The 14,068-nt window shown below is 44.1% G+C and overlaps 1 long non-coding RNA gene across 2 annotated transcripts in view; it reads left to right on the top strand.

Moving 5' to 3' along the window:
• Nucleotides 1–14,068, top strand: part of LOC138688829 (uncharacterized) — a 75,535-nt gene that overhangs the window by 10,537 nt on the left and 50,930 nt on the right. The window contains exon 1 of one of the 2 annotated variants that reach the window (XR_011327633.1): nucleotides 8,169–8,361. The exons of the other annotated variant lie outside the window; for it this stretch is intronic. This is a non-coding gene — a long non-coding RNA (uncharacterized lncRNA). Of the gene's footprint in view, nucleotides 1–8,168; nucleotides 8,362–14,068 lie in introns of those variants that run through there. 2 annotated transcript variants of the gene reach the window in all.

The following is a 14,068-nucleotide window of genomic DNA, read 5'->3' on the forward strand; positions in this document are numbered from 1 at the left end:
AAGCAGCTTCTAATAAGGAGGAAGCAGCGTATAATTCAGACTGTCAGTGTTCCTGTCTAAAGACAAAAGCTTAAGAGATGCCTCAATGATGGGTTGAAAAACTGCTGAATCTTGAAAGCAAGCGGGCGATGAAGGTAGTAGGCTAGTTTGTTTTAAATAATGCACAGCTGTCCTTTTTGAAAAAATATTGCATCATTTGGCATTGTAGAAATATACTGAACCACCATATAATTTAATTACGCGACCACCCTGCAAGTTCCATGAGCCAAACTCAATCCTGGCGTAAGCGGGTGCAAATCCCTCTGGGAATTGCACCCGCTTACGCCAAAGCTAAATTTGATCCAGTGTTTTTTTTCCCTTCTCCCCGAGAGCTTGAAGGTATGGAGATCCACTTCGTACTGTGCTGTACTTGGAGCTATTAGCTTTTTTCCACACACAGAGCAACTCTATACTTGATGCTGAACTGACTTTTGTTATAGTTTTCAGGAGAAAAAACAACAACAAAAAAATCTCTTGAATGCAGTATACAAAGGTAGTTGTTAAGTATTTAAGGTTATCATAACCAGAAAGCAAACTCCATCATTTTCTAAGGCACATCTGCTGTGGAAACAACATCCAATAGAGACAGCAGTGGCCGTTAGTAAAGAAGGACCAGAAGAGATCAACCATCTGTTATATGTTTAACAAGACTGCTTACTTGATGACACGCCTGTGATACACAGCTTTCCAGCTGATGCTTAGAGAAGTAATTAAGTCTGTATTTGTTTAGGATCTTTGCTTTATTCAAGGTATAAGGCTGCCACTCTCACTGGAAACTGGCCTTCACTTCTTGAGCAATGTCCTTTGACAGGAAAAAAAAATTCCCTAAGAAACTTCCCACATGCTCTGTGCATGTGCCATACAGTTCCCCCGGTGATTTCCCCCCACCTTGTTATGCCTGCAGGTTAACCAGATGTTTAAGACTTCTCTTAAAGAAAACTAGAGGGCTTCTTTCCACATGGAGAAAAAGACATCTCAGAATGAATAAGAATAATAAAATCTTTGGGAGATGGGTCTGCTGAAGGGGAATGCTTTTACCGGGTTTCTTTTAAACTAAAAACCTCTACCTACCTAAGGTTAATGGCTTGCTGTACACGTGTGAATGTGTGCAGTCCCACAGAGACCAGAGGTGGCATGGAGCAGTGTAGAAGGTGCAGAGAAGTTGGTTCAATGTTTTCAGTCTTGCAGGACATCTTGGATAGCTTTGGCTCGCTCTGATCAGCCACAGCGAGACAGCATGTGTGTGCCAGGCAGGAGGACGCAACCCTGACTTTCTCATTTCCAGAATTTTGTTGTAAACATTTGACTGAGATGGAAATCCAGCAAGACTTTACATACGATGTCTTCTGAGACCAACAGCTAGTGTCAGGAGAAGCCTCGTTCTTTCCAAACACTGAGAAACAGGAATCACTACTGCGTACAGAGGCAATGAAAGGCAAAAAACACATCAAACAAGTACCCAAAGTTTATAAAATAGGCACGTAGTCATGACCTTCCTACAGTTACACAGACATGTGCACGCACACATCAGCCCTTAACTTCAACAGGAGTTGCTCACATGTGTCTCTGGACAGATCTTGTCCCTAAACTGATTTATGTCCAAAGGAAACTTGGGCTCCAATTCAGGTTCAAATCAGGTTCAGCGTGGAAAATCCTGAACTTGGAGCCAGACCCTAAAGCAGCCCTTCAAAGAGGCAAACAAACAGACCAGACCAGCTTTTCTCCCTAGCTAGAGCTCTCTAGCCTCCTGCTTGGGTCTAGCACACCCTTCTGCCTCCCTCCTAACTGAAATACAATTATTTTTAAAGGGATCTTTATTCCACCCAGGAGAATACAGTGCAGGCAATTGGCTAGCGATGGTGCCTTGGAGCTCAGCCACCTGGGGCAAGTGTGAGACTGCACATGGAGGGAAAAGGAGAAAGCAGCAAGCGACAGAGAGACCCTTTTGCTGCAAGAGCCTGGGAGATTCATCCCAGAGACTCCCAGAGGTTTAAATCTCCTCTGCTTAAAGGGGCCGATACCATGTTGTTTTTACTGAATAGGCTGCTGTTGCTGATTAATTGGGGGGGTTTGGTTGGTTGGTTTGTTTTGCTATTTTTAACACAAGTAGATGTCATCATGCACTTATTTCAGTATTGCCTGTCCTGCTAACAGTGGGGAATGCACTTCTGTCATGATTGCGCATGACTGGGCAAAGATTGGTCTTTGGGAAAAAAAGGCCAAACAAATGTGACCTGTCCTTTTCCTGACAAAATAATGAAGATGCTTAGATTTCATTTATCTGCTTCTTTTCCTAGAGCATGGTGCTCACTCTTGGTGAAAACTGTTAAGTAACCAAATTAAAATGCAATATGCTATTACAGCTAAGAGCATCCAGTTAAAATTAATCCTACTGCAAACACCAGCCCAATCAGTTTAGGGATGGGCCAACTGAATAAATATAGGCTGCAGTACAGCCAATTGCCTGTCACTGAGAAGTCATGTCAATCTCATACCCATGTTCACTGGTACCTTCACCTTTGACTTGAAGCCCACCCTGCTCTAGCACAGCCACCAGGCTGACATCCACCCCAGGATATCAGCAAGCACAATCTCATTTTGGAAAATACATTTTCATATTTATCAAGCAAAATCTTGCAAGACTTCCATTCAACTGCTTGTTGGGTTTGGTTGTTTTTTTTTTACTTTGGCTTATAGTAACTGTTCAGACTGAAAAATACTTCTGGAAACTCAACCAAAGAGACCTGTTTTCTCACCAGATTTAGATTTCTAGCCAAATGCAGATGTGTATCTCATTTGGAAGAATATCCTTCCTGTGCTTCTGAATACAGGTGGAATCAAGCTATCTAATGATTTCCAAACACTTGCACCCCTCAGAACTGACCTGTTTTTGAAAAAGCAACCACCTATAACACCTACTTGACAAGAGGACTTGAAGGATTTCCAATAGCCAAACTGTGCTTTTCCCAGCTGCCTACCAATGCCATGGAGCAAATCTTTGTTGAAGATCACTCTCGTCAAACATATTCATATTTTTTAAAAGGTTCTCAATCCATCTGTGAGAAGTATATGAGCAGCTTGACTACCTATTGCTCCCAAATTTTTCCTGTCATCTCACAGAGGCATTTTAGATCAATTGGTTTGATGAGTTTCCATGTTTCCGTACTGTTATTTTAGCTACAATCTGAGCAACACTTATTATACAGTAGTGCATCCAGGTGTATCCTAAATAGCTGGAATCTTAAATCTTGCACTTATCTTACCCTATACTTTCTCAATTTCAAGGGGTAGGTGACCATTAAACATTATTTTGAAGCAACTTTACTTTTGCTGCCTGTTCTTTTGGAAAATATCTTTTTTTTTTTTTTTTCTCTGCTCACCCTACAAATAAAGCCCAGGAGTTTAATGAGGGAAAACAAGCATATAAGTGTATATTCTGTGCATTAGATAGTACCATTGTAACCCAACCCAAGAAAGGGTCATCTATTGCTGTGTTTCTACAGGCTGCACTCTGCTCACTTTTGTTTGCCGGAGAGTAACGTAGTTGTGCTTCTTGCTATGTACTGGCTTGGGCCAGAGTTGTAGCCTTTCCATTCACCTTTTTGCAACTTCTACTCTTGAGCAAATTACTTTCACAGTTTTGCAAACGATTCTGTCTATCGACCCTGAATACTTACCGTCATGAAGTAAGTGAAGATGTGAGATCAGGGAGAAAGATGAATCCAAGTTAATACTAAAAACTTCACATGAATAAGTGATGGTTTGAAAATGTGCTTGTTTCTTGCTGATTTACTGCCTGGCCTCATTATCACCATCATACTTCCTTTTTCTGTTTCCTGTTTTGAGCCTTGCTTGTTGCATCATTTTGAACCAACACCACAGGTTTTGGGGGAACAAGGTGCTGGGTTAACACAGCACCTTTTTGAGCATTCAGAAAAATGTCAGTCATCAGAATTTCCCATCCATTTTTTTTACATTCAGGCCAAGTGACCTGACTGCAGTATCTGTGTGCTTCAGTCTCTGAAGGTGATAGAGTAAGGGGAAAGCTTGTTTTCTCCCTGACTTGGGCATGGACCTTTCTTCAGAGAGATACTGCCAGCAAGGTGCTAATGAGAGCTGACTGTGTGGGATTGATTTTTGATGCTGGCATCCACCCGTCAGCTTGTTTTATTTTAGCCATTAACAGGGAGAGCAGCTTCTTTAAATAGCCCTAAAGTAGCAAGTAAAACTATTACCTAAATCAAAAGCAATTGCCTAAGTGTTTCTCTATTTATACAGCTGGAATACTTTAACTTAGTATCAGTGCTACATAGCTGTATAATTAGCAAACTTCATCTTTAATAGATATGTTAGAGGGAATGACTTGGTGAAAATATTAAGGAAAACTCAAGCTGTCGAGTTGTACAAGATCTTCATTAACTTCATTGGGTTTAACTCTCAGTGTCTTCAGCTGTAAAATGTTTGTCTGTTGCCATGATCATGCTGATTATCCTGGGACCTTGTCTACGGGCTGCCTTTTACTGTTGTGGTTGGATTCACCTAAAATCAGAGTTCTGCCAAGGCTGATGCTGTCCAAAATTGTAAGGAGGTGTTATCCTTACTCCAAAGCGCTCATAGTCCAAATATTTGGCGTGGAAATGAGAGGTAAAGTGACCTTCTGCAGGTAATACTCGGCTAAAAGCAGGGTTGGGATGAAAGCCATAGCCTCCTGACTCGCAGTCCTGTGTCCCATCTGTTTGCATAGTCAGCTTTTAAGGCAGCGTACAGAGTCTGTTTCTCGAGGACTACCGCAAGGAAGGCCAAGCGTTCAAACAAAAACAACTCATTCCCATTTAAAAGCTGAGGGAAGAGAGGAAATGAAGTATCAGGCATTTGCAGCCAACCCCTTGGAAGTCCTGGGCAATGTGGAGAAAAGGGATCTAGAAGCTGGTTCTAGTCTTTATTGCGAGACATCCTCTGCCAAAAGTGGCCCTGCTGCAGTCTTCTGGTAGCTGCCCACATGTGGAGCAAAGCTGTCTTTGCCTGCTAGAGACATCAGCCCAAAAGCATGTGCGGCTGCACGCCACGGGAGCTCCTGGCCTTGTTTTAGGTCTGAAATATTTAACCAGGGTGCCGCTCTGCCTATCGCACACTGCCGGAGCAGTTCAGAGGGGCTGGACCTGCAAATTGGTTTGTAAAGCAGAAGAGGTTTTCAAAAGCACCAAGGGGCACTTAAGCAGTTACCTTTCAGCAACACCTTTGAAAATCTTTTAACAAAGGCACAAGGTGAGTTTCAGTTTGGAGCCTGCCCCCTGTTCAGCAGCAAAGGGCGTTTGCTAAAAAGCCACCCACCATTTCAGACACGACGCTGCAACCTCTCAACTCAGTGAATAATGTTTAACAGCATGAATTTTATTATTTTGGCTTTGAAGGTCCTACAAGGCTCCAAGTTCATAGACAAAACCTCCCAAAATACCCAGTGAAAGTGCAAAACCAGAATTATCTTTGCATCCAGCGCACCCCTGAAATTTACTGGCTGTTTATATTGCTAACTGCTACTGCTGGGAGGAGCCCTATAAATAACCCTGACAATGTGTGGGTTTTAGGGAGAAAAGCATTGCGTGAATAACGATCCATTTGTAGCCTAGAGGCTATGCGAGATCTCTGCTTGCTATTTCTTACTGTGTTTATTCAGGAGAAACTACCTCCAAGAACTGGGTAAGAGAAAGCAGGGTACGTTCTCAATGTTGAGATGAGGGGTGGTCAAGCCTTTTGTTACGTAGACAAGGGCTGAATGTAAATAAATCTTCTGGGCCAGCAAGCTTCAGTCCCAAACCCTGGAAGATTATTTGTGGCACATGTGTCATTTTGGAGGAATACAGGAGAGCTACACCAATTTCTCCATATACAGTAGATCCTTCACTCCAGCAGCCCACATGCTTTCCTGAAATAGTCCCATGAGGTTTTGATTATAATTCTTGTGTGACTTCTGGTTAAAGACTAGCTTGTCAACATGACCAGGCCACCTCAAACAGATCTTACTGTATTTTTTTTTCTGGTAAGAGAGGCAGCCAAGGGAGGAAAGAAGATGATACAGAGGAGTATTATGTCCTTTTGAGGTTTGCTTGCTGCACCTCTGAGTAGAGAGACCACAGTAAGGAAGACAACTTGAAGTTAAAATAACGCACAGATGGAAAATTGAAGGATTCCCTACTGAACTCACCTATTTTTTCACTGCTTTTTTAAAAACATGAAGTCCATGTTCTTGTTTGCTCCCTTGATTCAATATCCAGTCATTTTTAGTAGACCTTCATTCATCTCAGTTTCTCCAAACAAGCAACTTTTTTGTCAGGCACAAAATACCTTTTTTTTTAATCTTCTTAGCAAAATTAATTAGCGATGTGGTACAGCAAGCTTTTGTACTTCTAACATCTCAGGATCTACAAGCATGATCTCAGTAAACACTGAAGTGGGATAACTGACCTGAACGTGCAGTCATGCAATGAGCAAGTACCCACATTGACATGATATCTCTTCTGGGTTTAAATTTGTTCCCTTTGCATTGAGGCTTAAATGCAGACATTTCCAGTTCGTTCCCAGGGTTATCCTGCATTAATAAGCTATCTTTGTATAGAAAATTCACTTGGAAACATTTTTCCGATAAAATTGCTCCCCCTAACAACAAGCATGTAATGCGGTGGCTTACAGGAGCTGACCCCAATAGTGTGTTTATCCCTTTTCTTCCACGTGCCTCTGGCAGTCTCCTGCCTCGTTCCAGATCCTTATTTGTTTGCGGAGATGGACTCAAGGACTCCAACCTGCCTGGAAGATTAGTGTGATTTCAGTCACAGGCCACCTTTGATTTTCAGATGGAATATCAGCCAACTTTTCGTCTCTTGAAATACTGCAAACAGAGAGAAGCACTTGTTCACCAAATCCTGCAAAATGCTAATAGAACTGACTGCCCAAAAGGGCAGGGGGACCTTTCACATCGCTACAGCTACCTAGTCAATTTTGACTGACAGCGGAGGGGTATGTGAATGGAAACACAACACATTTGACCATAATTAACCTTCTGGCTCCATCCTAACCTATGGAGCACCTGCAAAACCGCCTGCTAAATTCTGCTTGCATGTTCTCCCTTTTTGTGCAGATGGCAAAGGGTCGGGCAGAGCACAGCTGGAGGTCTGTGGCGGAAACTGCCTCGATGCTGTGGGTAGTCACTGAACAGAACAAAATGGATAGCGGACTGGTTGTGGGCACTCTGGCCTCCGTATTGCATGCACAAGATGGGGCTGGGGGTCCCAAAATGTAGGTAGTGCTCCTGCTCTGCCATTAAATGTTGACCAACCACCAGCAAGCCGTCATGCACTGGTCAGTTTTGGTTCAAGGCTCAGGGTGCTACTGAAATAGGAGTCATTATTATAGTCCAAGCTCTGGATCCGCACAGAGCCTGGGAAGCTGGATGTTGGATGTCTTTGCATCCTAACTCCTATTTTAAGTTACTTCCTTTTTATAGCATAATTTCCAGGTGGGGGGATGTATTTCTGTACATTGAGTCTCCTGTTTTCCTTCCTTGATAAGAGTTTTAAATAGCATGTAAGAATTGTCAGCGGGTAGCTCTTTTAATTATTTAGAAATTATTTTCTACATGACTCCGAGAACTCATGACCTTGGAGCACCCCTTGGGGTCCTAGGCTAAGCTAGGTGGTGACACTTGGTCACAGCCCCCCAGTGGCCCCCCAGTCCCCTTGTTCTCTTGCCACATCCCCACGCTTTCCCAAGCTGGAGGGAGTTGCCTTCAAGGGTGCTCTCATGGGTGAGACCAAGCAAACCTGAGCTGCAGGCTGGGACCATGCAACTCCCCATGTGGATAATAGTGATCTCTGTGCCCTATCCCTTACCTTCAAAAACTAAAAAGGACCAAAAAAAAAAAAAAAGGCACTGGGAATTTACAGGAGCTGTGTTAGGGCAAAAAAGAATCGGTATGTTTGGATTTAGCACTCTCTTTCCTCCCCTTTGAAAGGGAGAGCCTGCAGCATGTTATGTCAGCCTAGCTTTCAATACCTTCAGGTCCTTACAAAGAAACAGAAGGCTGCAATGAAAAATATGCTGGGCTCTAATTTTGGCCTGATGCAGATCATATCATCTCACTTGGGCTGTTGAGAAGATGGTATAATTTGACCTGGATATATGCCATGTCTCACTGTTGCCCCCATCAATCAATCTGGCTCTTAATCATCATCACCTTTCCTGTCAAGGAATGATTTTTATCTAATGACACTGTTAGCCAAGGCCTATCCCCTCTTCTGCTGTGTCCAGCTAGAGTCCATGCAGTAATAAGTAAGCAGTGTCTTTTCCTTTTCCTCTGTTTTTACTCTTACCCAAATCCACCTTTTCTTTTTCCCCTTTCATTGCAGATAGGACGAGCAGCAGCACCATTTCAGAATGTCTTTGTTCTGCTGTAGTAATTGGGTACTTTGGACACAGGTGTCCTTACTTATTTAGTCTTTTTCAAGCTATGTTCCACACTGCATACTGGTCCAAGGGCTGGTTTTCATTGTTGAGGGTATTTTTTTTTTTTTTTTTGGACAAGCATTTCCTTTTTCAGCTTTCAACAAAGATGACATAGATATTTCTGTGTATCTCTATGTTTTCAGCTGCGTGTTGGCTACCCACTTGACTGGCTATACTTCAACCCAAAGGTAGTTACTTTTACAGAAATGTCATTTGTGAAGTTGGCATGGAAAGCAGTCCTGAACTTAAAGTCTATGCTGGGGAACAGATTCCCATGGTTGCCTTTTCTTTTCTTTTTTTGCCAAAGACAACCACAAGATCTGTACCTGCAGTGCTTTCCCCCCCCCCCCCCCCCTTTGCAGCTCCACAATGAGACTTCTGTGAGCCAAAAACTTCTGGTAAGAATAGCTCTGCTGAATATTTTAATTAGAAATGTCATTTCCCCTGACCAGTACTAATGAAGCAGATTAAGCGTGGTCCGTTGCCAGAAAAGCACTGGAGATAATGGTGGTTCTTTGTACAGGTGCACACCAGAAGACCTCCTCTGCCAAGCAAAGTAGGTTATATACAGCTGCAGACCTACAGAGCTGGAGGTTGGCTCTTTGTGGGGCATAAAAGAGCTCAAGTTGTATGTAATTTATTTGGTTTGTGGGCTTGAATAATTTTGTATTGGTAGAGCAGGGAAGCTGACTATATGCTTTGCGTTTGGTATGGGGGTTACGTATATACTGTGCACACATGAACTGTGGCAAACAGAGATACTGGGTGTCTCTGCATTAGTTGTAGCTACTTGTCTTTCTGTGAACTACAGGTTCATAAACCAGCGCTCAAAAAGTCCTAGTATGTGCGCGTGTCTGGGAGCCGTAAATCACCTTTTCTGTCCTGATCCCACTCCCTCTCTTAACACCTCTTTTTGCTGTGGGCCAAGGAAGGAACCATCCATTATCGTCTAATGTGCTAGTCAATAGTATGAGTTGGAATGGGGGAAGAGAAATCAGCAGCAAGCCCGAGAGTCCTGTGCTATAATCCCTTTCATTTTGCATCTTCTAAACCACCAGCTGACCCTACATGCCCTGGCATTCCCAGAAGCTCTAGTTAGTCTTCCATGAGACCCAAATGACAATCATCATCAGCTGAAAAGGACAGGGCAAGGCCCTACTTCAAAGCCAGGACAACCCGAAGTGCGACAAGAACACAGAGGTGTCCCTCTTGGAGAGCTGAGCCAAGCCCATCATGTACCCCTGAGGCAGGCGGCCACCCTCTTCCCACAGCAGACCATGAATAAGGTGGTGATGGCAGCCTTCGGGAGTAGCATCCCCCAACCATTGGCCGCCCGTGGCAAGTCACACTTGCTTGTCAGCAAGGCCATAAGGAAGGCTCCCACCTCTTGCCACTTGTGAGCTGCGGAGATGGGAACAGTCAGGGCCTGCTTTGCATCTGCAGGGCTCCTCCATCCCATCGGGCACGTAATGGCCCCAGGCCCTGGGGTTTTGCATGAGTGGGAAAGGGAGATTGTTTCTTGTGGACCACAATGGCTGTTTTGCTGAGGTGAAGGGTGTGGGCAGCCCATCTCTGGGCACAGGCTGCAAAGAAGGAGCTTTGTCCCTCTGGCCAGCCTTACCTGGCTCCATAGGGTGAGGGAGCAGTGAAGCCGTGGCCAGGGCACTGCAAGTGCCTTGATCCGGCCCCAGGTAGTAGGATGCCAGTGGGAAGGTCTCCTGACAGGTCCATGTGGCCATGGCCACATCTCCTCTCCCTGCCATGCTGCCAGCAGCCCCACAGCATCACTGGCTTTGATTTAATATCAGTGGCGATGGGTCAGGTCCTGAGGGCCGTTATGGATCTGTGGCATCGGTATAGGTTGTGTCTTGTAGCAGAGACATTTCACGTGATTTCATTCAGACTGAGGATGGCTCTACCCTCAGGCTCTCAGTCTTCTCAGTGCTGCACATAGAAACTTTCTTCTTTCCTTTGCAGCTAAGAAAACAGCTGCAGGAATCAAATTCTACCAACCAAATTTCTGATTCCAAAATATCTTTAATCCAGGACACTATATAAAGAAAATATATTCCTATTTTAGACTATTTCTCTTGGGAAGGGAAAGGTGAAGGGTTTTATTGTGGGTTTTCTTTTTTTTCCTTTTTTAGGTAAGAGAAATTAAAATAATATTATAGAAACTTTCTACAAAGAATAGGAAAAAAGATTGAGACTGGAAAATGCCAATTGCTGAACCAGGACAGGGGATATAGGAGGAAAAATTGTGAATATAGTACTCTATTTCTTTGAAGTCTGACAAGTATCTATGACAAAGAATGAACACAGGAAAATATTTCAGTTGTATTAAACTAGCCATGCAAGAAAAGAAATGCAGCAGACAATTCTTATTGCTTGGAATATAGAAGAAACTGCCAAAGTCAGCAAGCTAAGCAAGGTACATAAATTCTGCAGGGAGCTGAACAATTCATTTATAGTCACACTAATAAGCTCTAGGTAGAGTCGTAGTTCCTGAGTGTGCGTGTGCAGATCTTGCAGGTGATGTGGTTTTTCCTTTGAGCTGGGCAGAGAGCAGTTTTCCTGTCCTACAAAATTTTGAGATTTCAAAACATGTTCCTTTTCCACCTGGGGAAGAAAGCTGTAACTTTTCAACACATTTTGTTGAGAATAAAAGTAGAGAGGGAGATAGAGAGAAAAAAGAGGGTAACGCTACCATGTCTTCTCCACCCACCCTTTCTAAGGACTGCCAACAGTACGAATACAGCTTGCACTTGCAGGGTCTCAGACCTGCCACCTCTCTGCCTTTCTCCCATTGTTCATGGGAATACCTCAAAACACTGCTTTGGTTCTTCACCAGTAAGTCTCTCACTGAGGTGGAGTTTAAAGGGGGACCCTCTTGTGTCTGGTTAGTGCCCCAAACCTCTGTTCTCTTTCTTTGACTCACTGTTTCCCTCTTGGAATTCAGAAGCTTTTGCTGCCAAAATTGTAGTTGAAACTGGTGTGCTTAAGCAAAGAAGTTAAGGTTTCAATCATTTGGCATTTTTCTTTAAAAAAAAAAACAAACCAAAACTCCTTTTTTTAATAAATATCTGGACCTGTTAATTTTTTTTTCCCATGTTTTACTCCATATCTTTTCTTGAGTGGCCCATATGAAAACAGGAGACTCCAAATGTGTTGACCACTTTGAGCAAGAGTAGCTGTTTAGTTGAAGGAGGCATGGACGGGTTGTAAATGAATTCTTGTTATGTAGATGTGGTTCTACCTTTCATACCTCTTCAGCCAAGCTTGCTTTTGTGCTGTATAGCAATACACAACAAAACAACCCTCTTCCTTCCTCTTTTTCACGAGTGTTAAATCTCACTGTGTGGTGACCAAGTGCAGAAACCAAACTGACCTATGTGAAGGGCTACAGAAACTACTTTCCTGGATCAGGAGCCAGCAGTCTGGCATTGTGTTGGTTCTGGAGATACCTTATTGTCCTCTGGTTTCTTGCAAGGCTTTTGCTATGACCTTGCTGCTGGGCCCTTACTTCTCAGAGCTGTAGGCTTTCTTACAGTCACAGATGTATCTTCTGTGCAGGGCATGCCATCAGCTGATGCCCAATGTATACGTGTGTGGTCACAGGCTGGTTAGCAGATCCTCACCCAGGGAACACCTCTGTTTTGCCAGTCTCTGTATGACTTTTTGCCCTGATGTCAAGGCTTTTTTCTCATGTCATCTCCTTCTATCTCTCTCTTTACTGTTTTTTTTTACTGTGAAGACAGCAAATGGGAAACACTGGAGGTGATAAATACCTACAGCTCCGTTACCAGCCATTTTGAATTTCACTACAGGCTATCGCGTAGCCATGGTTGAAAGGGGCAATGCTCTGAGTAGCTTTGTAGCTTGCTTATCCCACTTTATATCCTGTTACATGACCCTGCTGCAATATTCTTCCCCCATCATCTTTCTTCTCCGAGTACTCCCTGAAATGACTCTAATCAGAGAAGACTGTGGAAGAAGGGAAAGAGCATCTGCCTGACGTGCAGCCCAGGTGGTGACGCTGGGGCGTGCACAAGAGTAATGGGATCGGTAGAAAACTGATGGAATTATATGCCAGGCTTTCAAGCGTGTCTTACAAGTGATTTCTGCTGGTCAGGAGGAGGGAGGACCACAGGAGGAATGATTAGCTAGGGGGACAGGGTGTTTGAGGGCAGGCTTTGAAGGCTGGTCTTAATGGATGGTTTAAGTGGTTTTAATGGATGTTGAGGATTTGCTTCAGAGGAGAAGGATTACAAGTGACATTAACTGAGAGTCCAACAGTGTGTTTGGTATGGCTCATTTTGGGGAGTTATTGAGGAGTTTTATTTAAGGATGTAAATACAGAGAAGTGTCAAGAATGGAGACATTTGCCATAGGCTCCTCGTATAAATATTTGTGCTGAGAGGATGACCTTCCTTAGCTGCTGCGTAATTGATGACATCCACTGCTGCAAGAGCACTGTGCTAAGTGATTTTGGCACTGGGCTGGGGCTATGAACACTGTTTGCTCTGCTTTGCACTGACCTGGTAGCAAAGACGGGGGAGATACCCTCAGGACCAGGGCTGTCGGACAGGATGCCAAAGCAGGTGGGGCTGTGTAAGCACACAAAACCAAGGGGAGGTTTAACTGGGCATGCTTGGGCCATGTGCTGCTTGTTGCTGATGACTGCACGTGGTTTGGGCATCCTCTTCAGGCATGCCTTGGGGCATTTCACGGCACCCTGCCTGGATTTGGTGCTGTCCTGGGTGCATGCTGGCAAGAGGCACAGCCAGAAAGGCGTATGCGCAGACAAGGTGGTCTCCTCTATACCATCTCTGTTTGCCTATGGATACTCTGATCTGCATCAGCAGCTGTCTCAAGTGCTGGGAGATCCCAAAAGGTAGCACAGAGGATGACAGAGGAGTTTCTGGAGGGAGAGAGGACTCTGTCTTATGCAGAGACTAGGTGATTCGTGGTCATCTCAGGCAAAAAAGGCACAAGACTGAGACCTGGGGCACCATCAGGCACGTGTGTGAGAGTCAGCTGTTCAGCTGCGCAGCACCAGCCTTACACCCCTACTGCAAGCATGGCTGCAGGCGAAGACCAGTCACACCAGTGGGGAGGAAAACCTGGTGCCCTCAGTCCCTGGTCAAACCCGAGTGGCATTGCAAGCACCCAAGGAGCTTAACAGTGAGAGCACAGCATGCAGGGGAAGCTGCAAATGAAACAGCTGGGGCTGCTGGGGCACGGTGGCTGCCGCTCTTGTTTCTCTGCCCAATATGAAAGTTGAACCGTAATCCTCATGTGACAAATGACCGTGAGACTCCGGCTGTCACAACACTTGTGGTGCAATTGGGGGGAGTCATTAAGTACTAGAACTTCCTTGAATTCACTTGCACTCTGTTTTTATTAACAGTATTTCATAAACAGATTTATGGTAAGGTTTTCATTTTAGTTAGCTTAAAATTTGTTGTTTTCTTTTAAATACTGTTTCACGTTATCATTTGAGTAAATAAAGGGTTACTTTCAGAAACACCTG

The sequence above is a fragment of the Haliaeetus albicilla genome, chromosome 13 (genome assembly GCF_947461875.1).
Source record: "Haliaeetus albicilla chromosome 13, bHalAlb1.1, whole genome shotgun sequence".
Lineage (NCBI taxonomy): Eukaryota > Metazoa > Chordata > Aves > Accipitriformes > Accipitridae > Haliaeetus > Haliaeetus albicilla.